We start from the raw sequence: 9,891 nt of genomic DNA on the forward strand, positions 1-9,891 counted from the left end.
AATTTCAGATTTTCACCTTGTTGACTGTTTAGATTAAACATTTTTTCAGCTTCTGCTAACAGTGCAACTCCTTCACATCAACACCCTTTTCACTCTATCTTTTAATATATAATTTCAGTTAACTTCCTTTTTTTCTCCCTCTAACTTCAAATGCATAGTCAAAGGAAAACAGAACTGCCAAGAGGTTTCTCTTCTACTGTTTATTTCTACTCTTCGACTTTAATTAATTTTACAGGGTTAATTGAGTTAGTAATATCTCATTTGATCATCAGTTTTGTCTTAAATAAAAACACGATACACAAACAAGGCAAAACTGAGTAGCACAGCACTGAGTAAAGGTCACATTATGGTTTCTTGGCAGATCTGATCACAGTTTGAGGTATTGTTGAGGTTTCTTCTGAAACTCTGTAGAGCAGCATTCACAAGCCAAAGCTTGTTGACTTAAAAGCATGAAAATGTTGTTAAAAGTTTATTATTTAACAACTTCTGTGTGATGTTCTGCTGTCAGCTAATAAGCACATGGCATGCAAGTCTCTTTGGTGTTTCATATATATATATACGTAGGAGATGGAAGGATATAAAACTGGAGCGATGACAGTGAAGGACGAGAGAGGACCAGGCCTGGGCTTCGGCACCACTGTAACGAATTAAACTCTAATAATCATCCGGAAGAAGGAGGCGGGAACCGGCGGACAATCAAAGGACATTTTAATAATAACAAAATAAACACAAAGCAGCGCACCAGCCCCTCACGGACGACTGGTGCGCTCAAGTAAAAATCAAAACACAACTAAAAGCCCAGGCCTGGTCCTCTCTCGTCCTTCACTGTCGTCGCTCCAGTTTTATATCCTTCCATCTCCTACGTGGGACTTGAGACCGGCGGTGGGTCGCAGCTGTCACTGATTTCCCAATCATTGCCGGCCTCCCTCCTTGTTCCCACGTCCCTCGGCCCTGCCCCACTCGCCACAATATATATATTTAATAATTTATTAATTTATAAATGATAGATTTTTAGTTGTTTTAGCGTATTTTAAAGCTTGTCTTGTCTTATTTGAATTAGTTTGAAGTCATCTTGAGGCCTCCTAGTGGCTCCTTTGTTATTTATTTTATTTGATCAGGGACAATGCACAAAAAAAAAACATTAGTCTAAAAAGAAGAGATGTCATGTGCCAGGTTATAGCAAAAAATGCTAATTTCCACCCGCAGTCCCTGGACAGGTAGATGTTATAGGCCCTACGTACAAAAGTTCATAAAATATATACAGAATAATACATAAAATCATTACTTCACTCACATCATAAAAACACACTCCACTTCAGGAATCTATCACTCACTCACTCACTCAGAATTCACATCGTTCATATCACAGTCAATTGAGTGAATACAGGCTTGCTTTAAAAATAACCACTGTTTGGTCAGGCGTGTAAATGTACTAAAGTTTGTGCATGAGATAATTTCGTTTGGAAGAATATTCCAAAGGTTCGCTGCTTTATAAAAGAATGATTGTTGACCATATGTGGTTCTACGTTTTGGAACGCTGCACTCTCCTCTGACTGTCGACCGTGTGGCTCTAGAAATTCTCTCCGAATTTAATGTGACAAATTTTCTCAAAGGGGGAGCAGCAATGTTATGGATAATTTTAAATAAAGCAGAAATTTGATTATATTTAATAAGATTTTCAGAACTCAAAATGTTATATTTACTTAGGATGTGCTCCTGAAGCACATCCTAAGGGAAACATCAAAGGAACAAGAGACTTCCACAAATAACATTTAATCTCACCGGTCATCTGTCACCGTTACAAGCAAAGCATGCAAAAACTGAAAAAATATGCAAGGATTCTTTTCAAAATGGTCCTTTGGAGATTTGAAGGACCATGAGCCCTTAGAAAATGTCGAACCCCATGTTTGGCCTGTTCTGAAGGCGTGAGGGACGGTCCGAAGCATGATGTCCATCCACAACTCCTGCTTCACACAAGCACAAGAATTGCGTTTGGACAATCAGCACCAGACAGTCAAAATGAGACCAGACACATGAAGAGAGAAGAGAAGAGAAGAGAAGTGGAGAGAAGAGAAGAGAAGTGGAGAGAAGAGAAGACAAGAGAAGAGGAGAGAAGAGAAGTGGAGAGGAGAGTAGAGAAGAGAATAGAAGTGGAGAGAAGAGAAGTGGAGAGAAGAGAAGAGAAGTGGAGAGAAGAGAAGACAAGAGAAGAGAAGACAAGAGAAGAGGAGAGAAGAGAAGAGAAGAGGAGAGAAGAGAAGAGAAGTGGAGAGAAGAGAAGAGGAGTGGAGAGAAGAGAAGAGAAGAGGAGAGGAGTGAAGAGAAGAGAAGAGAAGAGAAGAGGAGAGGAGTGAAGAGAAGAGAAGACAAGAGAAGAGAAGAGGAGAGAAGAGAAGTGGAGAGAAGAGGAGTGGAGAGAAGTGGAGAGAAGAGAAGTGGAGAGGAGAGAAGAAAAGAGAAGTGGAGAGAAGAGAAGAGGAGTGGAGAGGAGAGGAGAGAAGAGAAGAGAAGAGCAGTGGAGAGGAGAGAAGAGAAGAGAAGAGAAGTGGAGAGAAGAGAAGAGAAGAGCAGTGGAGAGGAGAGAAGAGAAGAGAAGAGCAGTGGAGAGGAGAGAAGAGAAGAGAAGAGAAGAGAAGAGAAGAGAAGAGAAGAGGAGAGAACAGAAGAGGAGAGAAGAGAAGTGGAGAGAAGAGAAGAGAAGTGAAGAGAAGAGAAGAGGAGTGGAGAGAAGAGAAGAGAAGAGAAGAGAAGAGAAGAGCAGTGGAGAGGAGAGAAGAGAAGAGAAGAGAAGAGAAGAGAAGAGAAGAGAAGAGGAGAGAACAGAAGAGGAGAGAAGAGAAGTGGAGAGAAGAGAAGAGAAGTGAAGAGAAGAGAAGAGGAGTGGAGAGGAGAGGAGAGGAGAGAAGAGAAGAGCAGTGGAGAGGAGAGAAGAGGAGAAGAGAAGAGAAGAGAAGAGAAGAGAAGAGAAGAGAAGTGGAGAGAAGAGAAGAGAAGAGAAGAGCAGTGGAGAGGAGAGAAGAGAAGAGAAGAGAAGAGCAGTGGAGAGAAGAGAAGAGAAGAGAAGAGAAGAGAAGAGGAGAGAACAGAAGAGGAGAGAAGAGAAGAGAAGAGAAGTGGAGAGAAGAGAAGAGAAGAGAAGTGGAGAGGAGAGGAGAGGAGAGAAGAGAAGAGCAGTGGAGAGGAGAGAAGAGAAGAGAAGAGAAGAGAAGAGAAGTGGAGAGAAGAGAAGAGGAGAGAAGAGGAGAGAAGAGAAGTGGAGAGGAGAGAAGAAAAGAGAAGTGGAGAGAAGAAAAGAGAAGAGAAGTGGAGAGAAGAGAAGAGGAGTGGAGAGAAGAGAAGAGAAGAGAAGAGGAGAGGAGTGAAGAGAAGAGAAGAGAAGAGAAGAGAAGAGGAGAGGAGTGAAGAGAAGAGAAGACAAGAGAAGAGAAGACAAGAGAAGAGGAGAGGAGAGAAGAGAAGTGGAGAGAAGAGAAGAGGAGAGAAGAGAAGTGGAGAGAAGAGAAGAGAAGAGGAGTGGAGAGAAGAGAAGAGGAGTGGAGAGGAGAGGAGAGAAGAGAAGAGCAGTGGAGAGGAGAGAAGAGAAGAGAAGAGAAGTGGAGAGGAGAGAAGAGAAGAGAAGAGCAGTGGAGAGGAGAGAAGAGAAGAGAAGAGCAGTGGAGAGGAGAGAAGAGAAGAGAAGAGAAGAGAAGAGGAGAGAACAGAAGAGGAGAGAAGAGAAGTGGAGAGAAGAGAAGAGAAGTGAAGAGAAGAGAAGTGGAGAGAAGAGAAGAGAAGTGGAGAGAAGAGAAGAGAAGAGAAGAGCAGTGGAGAGGAGAGAAGAGAAGAGAAGAGAAGAGAAGAGAAGTGGAGAGAAGAGAAGAGAAGAGCAGTGGAGAGGAGAGAAGAGGAGAAGAGAAGAGAAGAGAAGAGAAGAGAAGAGAAGAGAAGTGGAGAGAAGAGAAGAGAAGAGCAGTGGAGAGGAGAGAAGAGAAGAGAAGAGAAGAGAAGAGAAGAGAAGAGAAGAGGAGAGAACAGAAGAGGAGAGAAGAGAAGAGAAGAGAAGTGGAGAGAAGAGAAGAGAAGAGAAGTGGAGAGGAGAGGAGAGGAGAGAAGAGAAGAGCAGTGGAGAGGAGAGAAGAGAAGAGAAGAGAAGAGAAGAGAAGAGAAGAGAAGTGGAGAGAAGAGAAGAGGAGAGAAGAGGAGAGAAGAGAAGTGGAGAGGAGAGAAGAAAAGAGAAGTGGAGAGAAGAAAAGAGAAGTGGAGAGAAGAGAAGAGGAGAGAAGAGAAGTGGAGAGAAGAGAAGAGAAGAGAAGAGGAGTGGAGAGAAGAGAAGAGAAGTGAAGAGAAGAGGAGTGGAGAGAAGTGGAGAGAAGAGAAGTGGAGAGGAGAGAAGAAAAGAGAAGTGGAGAGAAGAGAAGAGGAGAGGAGAGAAGAGAAGAGAAGAGAAGAGAAGAGAAGAGAAGAGAAGAGAAGTGGAGAGAAGAGAAGAGAAGAGAAGTGGAGAGAAGAGAAGAGAAGAGAAGAGAAGAGAAGAGAAGAGAAGAGGAGTGGAGAGGAGAGGAGAGGAGAGGAGAGAAGAGCAGTGGAGAGGAGAGAAGAGAAGAGAAGAGAAGAGAAGAGAAGAGAAGTGGAGAGAAGAGAAGAGGAGAGAAGAGGAGAGAAGAGAAGTGGAGAGAAGAGAAGAGAAGAGAAGTGAAGAGAAGAGAAGAGGAGTGGAGAGAAGAGAAGAGGAGAGGAGGAGAGAGGAGAGAAGAGAAGAGAAGAGGAGAGAAGAGAAGTGGAGAGAAGAGAAGAGAAGAGCAGTGGAGAGGAGAGAAGAGAAGAGAAGAGGAGAGAAGAGAAGTGGAGAGAAGAGAAGAGAAGTGGAGAGGAGAGAAGAGAAGAGAAGAGCAGTGGAGAGGAGAGAAGAGAAGAGAAGAGAAGAGAAGAGCAGTGGAGAGAAGAGAAGAGAAGAGAAGAGAAGAGAAGAGAAGAGAAGTGGAGAGAAGAGAAGAGAAGTGGAGAGAAGAGAAGAGAAGAGAAGAGGAGAGAAGAGAAGAGAAGTGGAGAGAAGAGAAGAGTAGTGGAGAGGAGAGAAGAGAAGAGAAGTGGAGAGAAGAGAAGAGAAGTGGAGAGAAGAGAAGAGAAGAGGAGAGAAGAGAAGTGGAGAGAAGAGAAGAGCAGTGGAGAGGAGAGAAGAGAAGAGGAGAGAAGAGAAGAGAAGAAAAGAGAAGTGGAGAGGAGAGAAGAGGAGTGGAGAGAAGTGGAGAGGAGAGGAGAGAAGAGAAGAGAAGAGAAGAGAAGAGCAGTGGAGAGGAGAGAAGAGAAGAGAAGAGAAGTGGAGAGAAGAGAAGAGAAGAGCAGTGGAGAGGAGAGGAGAAGAGAAGAGAAGAGAAGAGAAGAGAAGAGAAGTGGAGAGAAGAGAAGAGGAGAGAAGAGGAGAGAAGAGAAGTGGAGAGAAGAGAAGAGAAGAGAAGAGGAGTGGAGAGGAGAGGAGAGGAGGAGAGAGGAGAGAAGAGAAGAGAAGAGGAGAGAAGAGAAGTGGAGAGAAGAGAAGAGAAGAGAAGAGAAGAGAAGAGAAGTGGAGAGGAGAGGAGAAGAGAAGTGGAGAGAAGAGAAGAGAAGTGGAGAGGAGAGAAGAGAAGAGAAGTGGAGAGAAGAGAAGAGCAGTGGAGAGGAGAGAAGAGAAGAGAAGAGAAGAGAAGAGAAGAGAAGAGAAGAGAAGAGAAGAGAAGAGAAGTGGAGAGAAGAGAAGAGTAGTGGAGAGGAGAGAAGAGAAGAGAAGTGGAGAGAAGTGGAGAGAAGAGAAGAGCAGTGGAGAGGAGAGAAGAGAAGAGGAGAGAAGAGGAGAGAAGAGGAGAGAAGAGAAGAGAAGAGAAGAGAAGAGGAAGAGAAGTGGAGAGAAGAGAAGAAGAGAGGAGTGAAGCAGTGGTCTGCTCCTGCTGTGTTGGGTTCTTCAGAAGCGACTGGCTGGACTCAATAGTCAGCGGTGAGAGGGTCAGCGCTCCGGGCAGCTGTGTCTCACAATAGGATCCTCATGGCCTATGCAATCAAAGCACACAACTTTAGATAATAGCAGCGGTCAACGGCAGGATCTTAACCCATAACTCACAGAGCCGCACACAAGATCTGAGATTAATCAAACCATTCACTTTCTCTGGCTTTGACAGGCTGTAAATATGCTTCAGTCTCCATGGAGTTTGACTAAACGCTGCTTAAAAAAATAAAAAATAAATAAAAAAACGGATTGATTTTTTCCTCTCTCTTCGGCTTTGGTGGGTTCAACTGAAATGATGGTTTCAGTTAAGAGCCGCTTCTTCCACAACTTATGATAGAACTTCATCACAGCAAAACATGCATCTGTAGTTTTGGTAAATGTTGGTAAAAATTAATCCATCCATCAAGCTCGTCAGGATTTTCCAAAGCAGTGGAATATATATATATATATATATATATATTTTTTATGAATCTAATAACTAGGCCCGCATGAGATCTTTGACTCCATGACTCCAGCTAAAAATGTCCACACGTGTTCCTTGCTTATACATTTCCCCCAAAATATGTGCAGAAAATGTGACAGTCTTCCTCTAGAGTCCACCTGCTAATAACAAACACTTCACTTCACATCAAATTCAAAATGAGTTTTGCGAACAGAACAGAAATATTCTGAACGAGATCTTTTCAATATATTCCCCAAAAATGCTTGCAGTGAAATGAAGAGTCATTTGCCCACATGAAAAATACACCAGTAATCGTAACAAGCCTCACGGTGTGAAGACTCAAAATCTGTAGTCATCTCAATACAAACCCAAATATTTCTCATTCAGTTCTCACGAGTCCGAATGACCTGCTGTCTATGTACAGCTTTCCTCCTGAAGAGAAACAGAAAAGGAGATATTCCTCAGTGAAGGCCTGTTTGGAAGAGAGTGAAGATCCCGGGGCCAGAGAGACCTCCTCTGCTGTTCTGTCCTCTCAAGCTCTCAACATCTTCTGTTCTCTCCTCACGCCGTCCCTCACATTTTGTGTCCCTTTTCTGGATTTCCCCTCCTCTTTCCCCCTTCCTCCCTCCTAACCTCCTTTTCTTCTGTCCCCCTCATTTCATGCAGGACTGGGGTTTCCTAAGAGACTGGAGCTCAATGGAGAGAATCTCTAGCGAAACAATGAAGCGGGCGAGAGAGAAAGAGCGAGGGAGGAGGCCGTGCTGCAGCGATGGAGATACAGATGCAGGAAACCAGTCTGACTGTGATTTCAGCTTAGCATTTGTCAGGGTTCGGACAATCTGAAGCCAGCGCTTCAGAATAAAGCGTTCAGAAGCACTTAACATGTTACGGTTATGTGCAGAACATGAGCTCGAGTTCTGTTTGTGGTCCTGTTTACTCAGAACAAGGGTCAAAGGGCGCTCATTTCTCTGTAAGGAGTGGAAGTATGTGTTTGGGCAGTTCAAGCTTTTCTACAGCATAAACCAAGAAAGTGCTTACACTAAAGACCAGTCATGTTCATTCAGACCTGATTTACTGTTTCGCTTGTTGAGTATGATTTTAGCTTTAGGCACAACATGCTTAGAATGGCCTCGTGTGATTTATTGTGTTTACATTTTTGAGCATAAAAATAAAAAAGACTCAGCTGTTCAGGAAGTAAATTATGGCATCTTCCACCTAAAGAAATCTCTCCTGACATGTAAACTATGGTTAGTTCACTGCAGTCATGTGTATGTCCTCTGAAACTGTGCTTATTTGACAGTACCCAGAATGACTGTATTGATCCATGTATGGATTGATATTAATTCATGCCAAATATTGGGGAACAAAGGAAGAAAATCCAAGTCAGGTCAAGTAAAATTGATTTTGCATAGTGCTTTGCACATAGTTTCATGCCTCTTTTTAGGAAGTCATACTGTGTTTATAATGCTTTAGTGCCTTAGCATAGTGCTGCGTGATATGATGATATATATAACGATGATAAGAGCGATCTCTGGACTCACAGCTATATGGTATTCATAGTGTTCTCTATTAAAGATTAAATGTCATTCAAAGGCATGTTGGTCAGTTTTGTTCAAAGCAACAGTAAGCAATATTCCAAAAGCATTCGTGAAAATACAATTTGTTTGTTTTAGATGACAATAGCTGGTTGTCCAGAGTCTGATGTGAGTTTCATCAGTATTCATCATCCATTTAAGCAGGGATGTTGTAAAATATAAAGTATGACTTTAATTTAAATTAGTATCTTCTCTGACTTCAGGCAGAACAACTATAACGTGATGGCATTCCTTACTGTGCTTGAAAATGATTTATATTGTGCTGCATATTTTGATTATATTGTCCAGCTCTCAGAAGATAAAACAGACAGCTGCTTGAGAGACATGAAGCATTTCGTCACATTTTGAGTTTCCAACTTCTGAACATTAGTTTGACTAAGGAGTGAATGTTTTTTCATTAGTGTAGACACTGTGTCTATGTCAGTCTCGGAGGCTCTGGAGTGGTACGTGACGGTTATTGAGGAGAGTTTTGGCAGATTGTCCACCTCTCGGCTGAACCTCGTGCTATTTCCATCTGTTACCGTGGCAGCGATGGCCTCGGAGTTGCCACGGCGAGGGCCGTACAAAAACGTGTAGCGTGGGAATGAGTCCAGGGGTCAGGAGTGAGGGTCAAGAGGTCAGAGGTTACAGCCAGCTGGACAGCACAAGAGGAGGCCAGGGTGTGAAAGCTGCACGTTAACATTGAACTGAGGGGCCACTGTGTGAAAGAAAGGGGCCCGCTGAACACCCCTATGAGAGCCGCAGCAGCCTGATCCAGCACAGAGCATTTGTGTGTGTGTCACTCAGATCAAACCTAAAGAACAGACAAATGCTAGGTGCTGACACTTCCAACACTCCAGAAAATAGCTGTGTTAACCCTTAATTTGGATTGAGCTGAAAATGACCAAAAAGTACTGTGTGTGTGGTTAAAACACCCCATTTCCAAAAAAAGTTGGAGTATTTGTGGCAATGTTTTCTTCTCTGCTCTAATAAAATTTACATTTGCACTTCTCTCACACATCACTGATTTCAACTTCCAAAGCCTCTTACATTCGATTACATAAGGACACATACTGGATCTTTGTGAAGAAAAACATAATATAGTGATAAAATACGGCTGCGCATTTAAGTTGAATGTAAAAATGACATCTTACTTTTTGACATTGCATTGTTTAGGCTTTGGAAATGTTGCATTATATGTTTCAGGGTGAGTATTCAACAGCCATTACACATCTCCCAAATAAAATGGAGGCTTTTTGTCCATTGTCCAAGAAGATCTTATGAAACTTAAATCTTACACAGCCAAGTGATACAACCAAGGTTTCACTGTACAATAGAAAACACTCTTTACTTTATAACGATGACCTTATAACTGATAGAGAACACAATGTCACAATGTGTATGTTTCATGGCCGCCTTGAGCATGATGCTCTTTCATAAGAAACAGCTAGGCAGCTTGGTTACGGATTGTGGTTTTATCACTTAAAGCTGAGAAAGATGAAAGATGAGTAAATTAATAAATGAATATCAATAACAATAAAATAAGTGAAGGTGCATAGCCACATGAGATGTTGTTTTTACTCCAGATAGTGTTGATTTAGATTGATATAAAGTCCTGTGGTGTTTGTGGTCTCTACACAGAGACTGTAGGTGAAGCGTTCGCTGTGGTGATGTGGATGGCAGTAATAGGATTGAAGGTGGCTGGCCTCGTCTCACTCCACAGGCTCCGTGTGACACCTTTTGTGCAACTTCAGCAGCACAGCAACAAATATGCTTAACACTGAAGACAGATATGCACAGACTGCTGAGCCAGCCTCGACTGTGACGTCTCAATCATCTCCTCTGGGTCCTGAGCCTGATTTCTGCAACCGACGGACCTTGACAGTGTGCCATGGACCTGTAAAAGCAAAAAACAGTTG

The sequence above is a fragment of the Carassius carassius genome, chromosome 25, assembly GCF_963082965.1.
Source record: "Carassius carassius chromosome 25, fCarCar2.1, whole genome shotgun sequence".
NCBI lineage: Eukaryota > Metazoa > Chordata > Actinopteri > Cypriniformes > Cyprinidae > Carassius > Carassius carassius.